Genomic DNA, 13,043 nt, shown 5'->3' with positions numbered 1-13,043 from the left:
CCCCCTGATCCGCAGCACAAGCACACAATTTCATTTATCTTCAACACTTGAATGTTTGCTCTCTGTTCTTTAAAGTCAACAGCAATGGGGAAATGAATCCTTAGAGTTGGAAACTGCGTCAGAAAATGGTCATTATCAGACTGCTAATGACAGTATAAACTGCCAGAGCCTCTCTGGGGAGTGATTTGCTCAGATGCATTAAGAAACTTCAACTTTTTTCATATCCTTGAGCAGCTCAGTTCATAATAATTGATTCTAAGAATCCAAGTTGTGCATGAGGATAAATGTACAAAGATATTCATATTACTTACAATAGTCAAAAACTAAGATATCAAAATGAGCTCCTATATGGAAAACAGAGAAATATATACATATCTAACTAATTTACAGCCAAATGAAGTATACTTCAGGCATTAAAACATTTGTGATTTTTATTTTATTTATTTTATTATTTTATTTTAGAGAGAAAGAGAGAAAATCTTAGGCAGGCTTCTCTCTGCTGAGTGTGGAGCCTGAGGTGAGGTTCAGTCCCAAGACCCTGAGATCACGACCTGAGCTGAAATCAAGATTTGGACGCTTAACTGACTGAGCCGCTTAACTGACTGAGCCACCCAGGTGCCCCATGTTTCTGAATATTTTTAAAAGACCTGGGAAAATGTTCACAACTGTTAAATAGAGAAAAATATCAATGATAGCATCACAAATTTAAATTACAATTAAAAATTTTTCTGTATTCTTCATAGTGAAAACATTCACTTTATTTTTAAATTATTTCATTTTTGAGTATGTGTGCATATAATATAAAACTCAAAAAGAACATGCATCAAAAAGAATAAAATCCTTAGGAACAGCCAAGCAGTGAAAGACTCGTACTGAAAACTGTAAAATATTAATGAAAGAAACTGAAGATGACACAAACAAATGGAAAGGTATTTCCTTCCATTAATGGAATAATTAAATTGTTATTGTTAATTGTTAAAATTCCATACTACCCAAAGCAATCTATAGCTTCAATGGAATCTCTATCAAAATACCAACAGCATTTTTCACAGAACTGTAAGAAATAATACTAAAATTTATAAGGAACCAATAAAAGGCCCCAAATAGCCAAAGCGATCTTGAGAAATAAGAACAAAGCTGGAGGTGTCACACTTCAAGATAGACAACAAAGCTGTAGTATCAAAACAGTATGGTACTGACACATAAAACAGACACCTAGATCCTAATGGAACAGAATAATGAGCCGAGAATAAACCCATGCTCACATGGTCAATTAATCTACAACAAAGAAGGCAAGAATATACACTGGGGAAAACAGTCTCTTCAATAAAATGCTGGGAAAACTGGGCTACTTTCTTATACATCAAAATAAACTCAAGATGGATTAAAAACCTAAATGTGTGATCTAAAATCATGAAACTCCTAGAAGAAAACAGGCAGTAATCTCTTTAACACTAACCACAAGTGACATTTTTCTAGGCATGTTTCTTTCTTAAGGCAAGAGAAACAAAAACAAAAACTATTGGGACCACATCAAAGGCTTCCTGGTTTCATCTTTCACTTAAATCTCAAATATAGTTACAAATTCAAATTAAAACTAAGTTCAGACTTCATATTGAAGTCAGTACCATGGAAGAGATTTTAAAATGCACGTCATACCCATGTGAAAATACTCTGAAAAGTATAACATGTAACATAAAGCTTAAAAAATTAAAAAACAAAAACAAAAACCCAAACCTCAAAAGTTGTTTTTTATCTTGCTTTTTTAATTTAAAAATGTATCCTGGAAACAATTCCAGATCACCCTGAAGCCACAGCACTGATTATCAATCAAAATGTGAGAAATCCAAAATTCTTTATAGCTAAAACTTTTTTCTTCTTTTTTTCATTGACTGTATGGTATACTGCTGTCTCTGCTGTAGACCGATTACTTCTCTCTTGATGGACTTTGGGGTTGTTTCTTTTTTTTAAGATTTAATTTTTTAAAAATAATCTCTGTACCCAGTGTGGGGCTTGAACCCACAACCTCAAGATCAAGAGTCACATGCTCTACAGACTGACCCAGCCAGGTACTCCTGGGGTTGTTTCCATAAGAGCAGAATTGCCACATTAAAGGATCTGTGGATGGGAAAGGAGTGGTGAATAGACACCACCAAAATCTGCCTCTACAAAGGTTATTTCCCATTGGACATATATGAGGAACACTTTGTTTCTTTCTTTCTTTTTTTTTTTAAAGATTTTATTTATGTATTCATGAGAGACACAGAAAGAGAGAGAGGCAGAAACGCAGGCAGAGGGAGAAGCAGGCTCCATGCAGGGAGCCCGATGCGGGACTCGATCCTCGTCTCCAGGATCACACCCCAGGCTGCAGGCAGAGCTAAACCACTGCGCCACAGGGGCTGCCCAAACTTTGTTTCAATACACTCTCATCAACATCCTCATTTCCCCGCCCTCTGTCTGAAGGGTGAATGAAACAGTAACTGGTTCTTTAGCTTATACTGTTCCTGTGAGCAAAGCTGACCATCTTTCAACGTCTATTTCTTTTTCTGTACACTGTTTATTCAAATCCCTTTGCCTATTTTTCTACTGGATTATAGCTTTTTAAAATTGATTTGTAGGAATTTACATATAAAGGAAATGAGTCTTTTTACTGTATGAGGAATTACAAGTATTTTTTACTTGTCATTTGTTCTTTGACTTTAATTTTTGGCATTTTTTCCCCATGCACACAATTTTTCTATTCATGTGATCAAACTGATCCATATTTTATTTTATGGCTTCTAGGTTCTGGATCACTCTCAGAAGATCATGCTCAGAAAAGTTTTTCCCATTCTGAGATTAGTAAAGAATTCTCCCTCATTTATTTCTTACACTTTCATGTGCATAGAAGGCCAAACTTTCTGTTTGATATAAAGGAAAAAGGAAGAAGGGAGGGAGGGAATATATATATTGCATACGGTATATCTGGAAAAACAGAGAAAGTGCTTGCCCTGGGGACAGTGTCTGGTGCTTATGCCTTTTCCTTTTGTACCTTTTGAGGTTTGGGTTTTTGTTTTTTAATTTTTTCATGACTTTATTTTTCACACTGAAGTCTCTGATCTAGAGTTTAAGGTATGAGCTGGAGATCTACCTTAATTACTTTCTCCACTGACCTCAAAACCATTTGTGGAATAATTAAACTGAAGGAGATCCCAGACTCCATCTTGAGAAGTCTCTCATTAATAGCTGGGAAAACTGAGGCTCAGAAAAAGCCACTTGCCCAAATTTCTTGCATCAAGGAGTCCTAACTCTTGGTCCAGAGCTCTTTCTCCCATACCAATCTGCCCCTTCAGGAGGCCTGGGGGTGGTGGTGGTGGTGTATGTTTTGGTAGGCATCTCAGTATAAACATGCCGTCCGGCATCCCTATTCACTAGCTTGGAGACCTCAGACCATTCCCCTCACCTCTCTGGACTTGCTTCCTCCTCAGCGGTGTGGGGATGACAGTAACACCCTGCTGATCAGGGGTCTACTGCGAAGACTGACAGAGACGATGTGTGTAAAGAGTCTTACAAGGTATGTGGAATATAAGAAGCACACAATTAATAAGTCATTAGTATGGCCTGTTTCAATTGGGTGTCTTATCAGTAAAACTGTCTTCTTGACATTTTCATTCAAATCCTTTGTTTTTATGTTTATGTTTGATAAAACATAGTTCGTAGGTATGTAGAAGGCCAAAAACTTATACTTCCTTCTCTTGTTCTTTATGAAGGGAATGTAAGTTCCGCACAAGAGGCAGCCGTGGCTGGCATGTATCCTGCATCCTGCTATATCTGAAAGGCCTAGCACACGGTTGAAGTTCAATGAATATTTGATGAATGAGTAAATAATAGAAGATGTTCCAGATTCTAGGGCAGAAAGATCGAGGGGTGTGCTGCCCTGATTATAAAAGGGGCCAAAGGCCTGGCTCAATCTCCATGCTGAAGGGTGATACCCATCCTCTCTCCCAGCTTCCTTTTCTCCCATATGAATATAACAAAGGTTGAAATATGCTCTCTACATGTCTTCCAGTCCTGACATTCTTTCCTTCCTCCTTCCCTCTCATTCCCTCCTTCCTCTTGTTCATTCATTGTTTACCAAACACCTTCTATATGCCAGGAACTGTGCCAGTATAGACTGTACACTGGAGACTTAAAAGGCATTTACCATCTGATAAGAGAGAAAGGCAATGAACAGGTGAATGATCATCACAGACAGTGGTAAGTGCAAAGGAAGAGAACAGGGTTCTGTGTGTGGATATTTAGTTAAGGGTTGTATGGTCAGGGAAAGCCTCTTTACGCAGGTGACCCTGTGCTGAGATCAACAGGAAAGTTGGACAGAGTGTGATCCAGGCAAAGGCAACAGCCACTCTGGGTCTAGTGATCTAAGACCTCCAATCTCAGCTCTCCAGCCCCATGAAGTACTCAAGAGTGACACTCCTCACTCTTCCACAGCCTCAGGAGATTCAAGGGCCTTCTTGGGATCTGGTCACTGGTAAGGCATTTGACTCCAAATGCCCAGGACGAAGGGGAAGACTCTTGTAAACAGCTTCCCAGACCTAGACACAGAGCCCTGGCGACCCAGGGTCAGAGACTCTTGCAGGTGCTTGCTCTGGGCACTGTCAAGCTCCCCACAGGAAGCTGCCTTTCCTTTCGGTTTCTAAGCACCCCCCCTCCCTCCATAAACAGAAGAGGCCCTGGGCTCTGCCAAGAACTCCATGGTCTGTTCCAAGACTGCAGCTACTAGCCCTCATTGCTCAGGCAGATTCCAGCACAACTCCAAACTGTTTTCCAAATATACCAGAAAGGTCACTTCCTGTTTTCCTTTTCTTTTTCAAAAATTAAATATTTGCAGAGACCATACAAAAAGAAAGCAGACCCTTTTGCAAAAGACACAGGGCACGGAGTGAGACTTGGTCTCGTGGGAGAGGCCTCCTCAGGGGAGAATGTTCTTAAAGGCTTCTCTGAGGGAAGAACGGGCTGTGGAAACCTGATAGAAATACCAGGGCCTACTGAGCTGGCATTCCTCAACTTCAAAGGGAAGCGACTCTTCCGAACTCTGATGGACGGCCAGAAGAGGCACTGAGGCCAGCAGCAGGAAAGTCAAGGGCCCAAACAGAGCACATGCCAGAACCTGAGAAAGGGCAGGGCAGCAGATTCTAACCAGGTGCCTTGGGGGGCACACCCAGATTGGCCCACCAGAGAGAAGTCTCCTGCCAGGGCAAGGCCTTACGGGAGGAGCCTCCAGGGAGGCTTCACTTGGAGGCAGTCAGACAGGGCCTTGGCCTCTGCACCCAGAGGGCCAGGTGGTGGAGACACAAGCTTTGGGAGTCCGCTCAATAAGGAGGATCGGGCAGGGAGCTGAGTCACACAAAGTCCTCAGCGACCTCCTGGTTGCCAGTCCCTGTAGACATCCTTTTACTAGGATCACTGTCCTCCAGAGGCCTCCCCTAACCTCTTGGGCCGTGTCGTAACCCCTTCCACACAGATGCCTCCTCTGTTAGGGACTTTTGTGTTACAGGCCAGGCTGCCTAGGACTGGGATCAGGACCAGACTTGGGTTCTCCTCTTTATTGGTCCCTGGAAGTTCTTAATCCTTTCCCTTAACAGTAAATTGAGGACTTCCCACATAACCTAAGGCATCTCTCCAGAGCTCCAGATTTGCCAATCTGTCTACTTCAATGTGTCAAGTCATAAGCCTGCTCCCTCTAGCCTTCTCCAGCTCAGTGAAGGCACCATCTCTCCAGACTGCTCAAGCTGGAAGCCTGAAGTCATCCTGGATTCCTCCTCATCCTCCACTCATATACAATACATCACCAGGTCCTGTCATTTCCACTTGCAAAGCTCAGCTTGAATATGCCCTCCTTCCCCCTCCATGGTCTCCATCATGCCTCACCTGCACCCTTGGTGGAGCTTCCTCACTGGATCCTCGCTCTGCCCTTGCCCTTGGCCCAAGGTCTATATTCTACATAAGCAGCAGGGGTGAGGTCTGCAAATCAGACTTTGGGTCATTCCCTTGCTTCATTCAACCTTGGAAGCATTTCCATTCGACATCTGGAAAATCCAAACTCATCCCACCAGCCTCTGAAGTCCTGCATTGACCTGGCCTTGCCTTCCTCTGTGATCTTTCTTCACATTCCCGCTATCTTGTGGTCCATTTACTCTTTAATTCCTCAAACCAACTAAGTTCTTCCTGACCTCAGGCCTTCACGAGACTGTTCTCTCTGCATGGAATATTCTCTGTTCCTCTGCTCCCCTTACAGTGCCTTGTATATGGATTCCTGGCCCTGCCTTTTCAAATTTTGTTGCTCTGGGACTCTGACCAGTGGGACCTACAGGGCACAGCAGCCTCCAGGGCTCATCGCTTCTGTAAGTCAGGGAGTTCTGGCTGAGCCACCTGCAGTCCTGTGTAGTGTGGTGGATGTGACAGGGGCTACAGAGTCATTGGCTTCTGCCCCTACAGCTGGGAGACTCACCTGACCACAGATTCCTCTTCTGGAAGATGGGGGTTGCTGGGTGGGTATGACAACTGCCTCAAAAGGTGGTTGTGGGGAATAATTAGAGCCAGCATTTACAGAGCCCTTATTACATGCCAGACTGTGCACTAAGCATCTTATAGGCATTATCTCATTAAATTTTATAGCAGCTCTATGAGGTGGAAAGTGTTCTTAGTCCTGTTCTACGGAAGTGAAAGCTGAAGTGCAGAGAAGTTAAGTAGCTTCCCCAGAGTGATATATCCACCGAGTGGGGTGGGACTGAGCCTGTGGTATTCGGCTAGAAGGCACAGAAATGAATCAGCATCTACCTGGAACTTAGTAAGGGTTTGCTAAATGCTGCTGTCCATTCCCTTTTCTCCTCTCTGTCTCCAACCTCACAGTAAGGCGCTTCTGAGGGAAGAGCAAGAAAGCAATGAAGTCCCAAGAAAATATTCTATACCGCTGGCTAAAACATATACCTATATGTACTTTCCCCCCACTTAAGTGAAGTTCTATTTAGAATTTTCAGCTGGAGGTAAAAATCTTCAGAATCTTTTTTGGTGATGTTAGGTTGATTCTCTGAATTCAGCCACCAAATCCTATTTTTTGTCATCTAGCTTCACAGCAATGGAAAAATAATTATTTGGGGTAAATTTTGAAACTCGCATTCCCTCAGCAGCCACATCTCTCTCTGGGGCAGGGCAAGAGGGTAGGGCCTGGGGATTGAGACAGTGATACAACCTCTTTAAATCCATGAACATCTAAAAAAAAAAAAAAAAAAAAAAAAAAAAATTCCATGAACATCTGTGCTTCTGTAGAGGTCTCTGGAAAGAGGCAGAAAGTCCAGCTGTATTACCACTTGGGGACCAGGCATACTGGGTCTCCCCAGGCCTTCTGCTGTTTACACTATCTGAACTTGCTGATGGCTTGGCTAAAACAGTACCCAGAGACTGGCAGTCCCCAGCATACTGTGGAGGGAGGCCAGGAAAGAAAGTACTATCACTTCCATGCAGGCCAGCCAAAGGTCCAGAGGCTGGCCTGAGCTCCAGCTCTGCTAAGTACCTCTGGGTAAGGTTCTTCTCCCCTCAGACCTTGGGTGTCTCAAATGTAGAATGAAGTGGGTAAGCTGGGGTCTTTGTGGTGATTCTGACACATTTCTGTAAGTACTTTGACGCTCCTCCTATCAAGAGGGGGAATTTAATTTGAATCCTTTGAATGATGTGGCCTAACTAATGGATGCAATAGGAGTGATGCTGTGTGACCACCAAAATGGGGTTAGGGGAGGAGACACAGCCTCCCCCTGGCTCTCTCGGGACACTTTTGTCTTTGGAGCTTTGAGCTGCACATAAGGAATCTGAGGCTGCCACGGTCTGAGGAAGTTCAAACCAGCCCAAAGAAGTGTCCACATGGAGAAATCCTGCTAGGGCATGTGGAAAGATGCAGCTGGCAGCTGCTAGATGCACTGGCCCTTAGCTGTTCTTGCATGAGAGACCCAAGCCACAAGTACTTCCCCAATTTCTGACCCACAGAAATCATGAGAGATATCAAATTATTACTGTTATTTCAAACCACTAAGTACTAGAGCTGCAGTGTTGTTCAGCAATGGATAGCCAGAGTGGTCCCTAGCATGCTACTTCCAGCTCTGGGGTCCCTCTCCAGGTGTCTTTTTAAAAAAATAAATAAATAAATAAAATAAATTATTTATTTATTTATTCATTCATTCATTCATTCATTCATTCATTCATTCATTCATTCATGAGAGACACACAGAGAGAAGCAGAGACACAGACAGAGGGAGAGGCAGGCTCCCTGCGGTGAACCTGATGTGGGACTCGATCCCTGGACCCTGGGATCATGACCTGAGCCGAAGGCAGATCTCAACCACTGAGCCACCTACGTGCCCCCCTCCAGAAGTCTATAAAAAACATACCTTAAATCCACTGTGGAGGATGAAAAGCAGCAAGATATGATTTCTATAATATTAACGTATCCATCTGTTGGTTCAACAAAATTTTACTTGTTATTCAGTGTATACTAGGCTTGGGACTAGACGCCATGAATGCAAGAACAGTACAACATCACTGCTCTTGAGGGGAGTTCATGGCCTAGTTGGGGAGATCGACTCACACCTCGATACTTATAAACAGTGTGGGGGGCATATAGCACAATTACCAGGATCGCTTGGAGAGGGTTTCAAGCTGCACCCCTTGCCTATCACAGGGATTCTAGTAGTGCCACATGGGGACACAGGGCATGGGCTTCTGCTACTGCCAGGAGGGTGTCAGAGCCCACACAGGTGAGGGGACAGAACAGAGTTTAGGGATTATTTCTGTATACAAACCTTTAAAATTTTTCAGAATCTTTAAAGAACTTAGTAGTTAAGATCTGTAATGAAAAGATGTGTAAGGCAGAGTGGGGGGCTCAGGGGAAGCTCAGTCATTTATACACAGTCACTAATTTTAAGGAAGTTACTCGCCCTCCTTCCTTTTTATCTATCCCTCACTGGGCACTGGGGATTTGGCTGTGAACAAAACAGACTCTGCTCTCATGAAGCTGACATTCTAGTGGAGCAACTCATACTAACGAGCAAACAGAATAAACAGCAGGTGGCAAAAGTACTAAGGAGAAAACCAAACAGGGCAAGAGGTATGGGATTTTTCTACAGAGTGGATAGGGAGCCTCTGATAGGTGGGACCCTAGTGCAGAGAGCCGAAGGCAGGGAGGGAAGCAGGCAAATACCTGGGGAAACTGTGCCAGGCAGAGGGAGGAGATGCAAGAGGTGGGGGCTTGCCTGGTGTGCAGAAAGATTGGCAGGAGGTCACAAAGCTGGAGTGCAGGAACCCTGAGGGTGGCTGACCCCTTCTGGGGTCCTGGAGGACAAAGGTGCCTCTGGATTGCGCTGTGATTTTGATTTTACTCTTTCACAGGCATTTCCAATTGGATGCTTTAATAGTTCCCTTCCATACCAATTTTCAGAGCTTTCTGGCTAGTGTGGGGTGAGGGAAGCTTCGGGTGAGTGAAGCCACCTCATCACGCAGGGCTCACAGAACACAGACACTGTATGCCTGAAGGTAGTGCCAGCAGGACTTGGAGCCTCTTGTCTTAAGCTGAAAGAGAAACAAAGTTCTCATTCTATTCTTCCTGCCTCTGTCTGGATAGAAATACAGATCAGAATCCGCAAGACACAACATAGGTATAAATACTAACTAAATGGCCTCCCTTGGAACCTGGAAAAATAAGGCAGGGAGTATGGATTCCCCTGTGTCCTCGGCCCACAATAGCAGTCTGCACAGATTCCCAGTCCCTGGATTCAGTATTGCAGCCCTCCACCCTCCACTTCCAGGAATGGAGTCTTCGTGAGATGGCCGGCCCCCAGCCCAAGTGTCCTGTGTAACTCCTAGTGGCTCAGGACAGATACCCTTCAGCCAGAGCAACCTCTTCCCTGACCCAGCAGAAAAGATAAAAGCTCTTTATATTTTTTCATGATGCAAGTGTTGATATACCTGTTCACTATCTGTCTTCCCAGTTGGTTCCAAGAGGACAAGTACCCTGACTTTCCATGTTTGTCACTGTATCACCAGCACACAGCATAGCTCCTGATATATGGAAGAGGCTCAATAAATATAGTCATGAATGTTTTGGTAAACAAAATAGAAACTTAAGAAAATCTACACTGTCAAGCCAGTGATTGAAATAACAATCTGGCCCTGGCTCCTGACCAAATAACAACGATAAGAATAAAATTAAAATAGCTCTTACATATGGGGTGTATATACTGTGCATCAGGACACGGTAACAGGTGCTTTCCATACATCCTCTTAGTTCCTTCATGGTAGCCCTGTATAACTAGATCCCTTTTAAATATACTGGGATGAAAATAAATAAATAAATAAATATACTGGGATGTACTGGAGACTGCATTCTCACCCAGGACTGGTTGGCTCCTAGGCCTCAGGGAAGCAGAGGACGTGAGAGCCCCCACCCCCCCAGAATAGATGAGGCTGCGGCAGTGGCAGGAGTGGGCTGCCAAGAAGAGGAAAGGAAGGGTCTCCTTTGTCTTCATTTACATTTGTGTCTACCTAGCCACCTGACCTGCTCAAGTTCTCTTCTAGCACTGAGAATCACAGAACGTTCCCTCATTCCTTCCGTCATTCATTCAATACTTACTAAGTGCATACTCTTCCCAGCAACGGTCCTGAAAGTACCTCAGAGGCACTGCCTGAGGGTTATCTAACCCTCACAATGGAGACCAGGACTCACAGAGCCACCTAAGGCCCCCATCCGGTTAGTCAGCAAATCGGGATTGAACCCATTCTTCCTCACTCCTAATTCAGTGCACATTCTTTGGGATGCTGCCTGCCAGTGATGGGGGCTTTGTCCTGATGTGGCTGAGAGCGCATCTGTCTCATCCCCATCACCGAACTGTTCTGTTATCAAACTCCCTGTCCCTCTGGCTTCTCTCTACATAAACGGCTGTCCCCACCTGGGTGAAACAAGGCCCCCGCTCTAATAAGGGGGAGGAGGAGCCTTTCAGAGCCCAGATTTCCTGAGCACCTACCACGAGCCTGCTGCACAGTGCCTACTAAAGGTTTTCTCAAAGAAAGAATGAATAAACGAATGAGTCAGGAAAGAATACAATGGAGTCGCTACCATGAAAAAGCTGGAGAGAGCCATGCAGCTGGGTGTCCTCCGAGGGCCTGGCAGGATCCTGTGCATGCTGTCTCCTGAATTTCAAAGAGTGACAGGCATCTACATGAGCAGCCTTCACAATGACAACTATAGTAAGGCAAAGAGAGAAACCACATCAGGGATTCGATGACAGAAAAAAAGATCCTGTGCTGAATTGCCTCTGATTCTCATGCCAGTGGGGAAGAGTGGCCCCATGAAGCCATTGTTTTACAGCTGCTCACCAAGAAGAGCCTACTTGACAGGGAATGTTGACAAGTGGAAATGACTCAGAAAAAACTTGTTTCTTGCCTACGTCAACCCCAAATTTGGGCATATCAAAGACACGCTTGTAGCTTCTTAGCCATTAAGCCATTTATAAAATACGTTGGAGTCAAATTTCATTTGTCTAATTATCCTTCAGGGAATGACTCACTCCAGATCACCAAGATTCCCACACTGTTACTCTTGTAAGTATCAAAACCTCGTCTGGAGACAGAAAGTTGAATAGTGGCGTTGCCTAGGACTGGGGAGGGATGGGGTTGGGAAGGTGATGGGTAATGAAAATGTTCTAAAACTAATTATGGTGATAGACTAACAACTTCATAAATACACTGAAGGCCACTGACGTGTACACTTTAAATGAGTGAATTGTACGGTATATGAATTATATCTCAATAAAGCTATAAAAAAGCCCTTATCTGAATTATAACAGACAAATTTTTCTCATATAATGCATTAATGTGTTACCAACCTTTTCTAAATGATTGGAGATCATAGCTGTGTATCTGCTATAATACAGCAATGCTCTATTACCATATACAGGACAGTTTGATCTACACTAAATGGCCCCATATTTTTTCTTTTCTTTTTTTAAAAGATTTTATTTATTCATGAGAGACACAGAGAGAGATGCAGAGACATAGACAGAGGGAAAAGCAGGCTCCCTGCGAAGAGCCTGATGAGGGGCTTGATCCCAGGACCCCAGGATCATGACCTGAGCCAAAGGCAAACGCTCAACCACTTAGCCACCCAGGCGTCCAGACCATCTTTATTTTCTGTTTACTTTAGTTTTTCTGCCAAGGCACTTTACTTTCATCATAAAGCTTGGTGGTTAAGCTCACGTGCATGGGTCATGTATCACTTACTGACTTATGTGATCTCTGGTGAATTACTAGATCTCTCTGTGCCTCTGTTTCTCCATTTGTAAAACAGCAGTACTTACCTCACTGGAGGGTTGTGTGAGTTAAAGATGATGTGGATAAAGCATTTATTGCTGTTTCTGGCAATGGGAAGCCAGACTGAATTTCAGTCATCAACACTATTCTCACCACTGTTAGTACAGCTGCCCTAAAAGGACCCTTCTGAGCTATGGGCTTAGAAACCAGAAAAACCACCTAGAGTATTCAATATACCTGATGTGTTCAATAAGATGAAACAGGCACTGGGAGTATAATTTCAGGATTGGACTTTGGGACATCCCATGGGAAGGCTTTCAGTTTCAGTGACACTAGGTAATTTGTCCCAGTTCACCCTTAAACAGAAATACCAGAGACCTGGTAAGGTTTCTCAAGATCCTGGCATCTGGGCAGCCCGGGTGGCTCAGTGGTTTAGCACCACCTTCAGCCCAGGGTGTGATCCTGGAGATCCGGGATGAAGTCCTACATCGGGCTCCCTGCGTGGAGCCTGCTTCTCCCTCTGCCTGTGTCTCTGCCTCTCTCTCTCTGTCTCTCTGTCTCTCGTTAATAAATAAAATCTTAAAAAAAAAAAAAAAAAGATCCTGGCATCTGGGAGGCTAGTGCCCAGGGGGATACAGTAGGCTTTCTCTAGACTAATGGTTTCTAAAATTCAGAGGTCACAGATTCCTTTGAGAATCTGAGCAAAGCTA

General features: G+C 43.9%; 1 protein-coding gene across 10 annotated transcripts in view; it reads right to left on the bottom strand.

The window, feature by feature from the left end:
• The window catches only part of PKIG (cAMP-dependent protein kinase inhibitor gamma), a 100,108-nt gene that overhangs the window by 7,923 nt on the left and 79,142 nt on the right, over positions 1-13,043 (bottom strand). For 4 of the 10 annotated variants that reach the window (XR_007405597.1, XM_025470173.3, XM_025470172.3 and 1 more), the window contains one exon: positions 8,421-8,484. The exons of 5 other annotated variants lie outside the window; for them this stretch is intronic. The gene's annotated coding sequence lies outside the window, so the exon portion shown is untranslated. Of the gene's footprint in view, positions 1-8,420; positions 8,485-11,140; positions 11,267-13,043 lie in introns of all 10 variants that reach the window. One more of the 10 variants, XM_025470174.3, reaches the window with a different exon arrangement.

Source organism: Canis lupus, chromosome 24, assembly GCF_003254725.2.
Source record: "Canis lupus dingo isolate Sandy chromosome 24, ASM325472v2, whole genome shotgun sequence".
In the NCBI taxonomy this organism is placed as follows: Eukaryota; Metazoa; Chordata; class Mammalia; order Carnivora; family Canidae; genus Canis; species Canis lupus.
The sequence above is the reverse complement of the archived record's forward strand: the minus strand, read 5'-3'. Positions and strand labels throughout refer to the sequence as shown.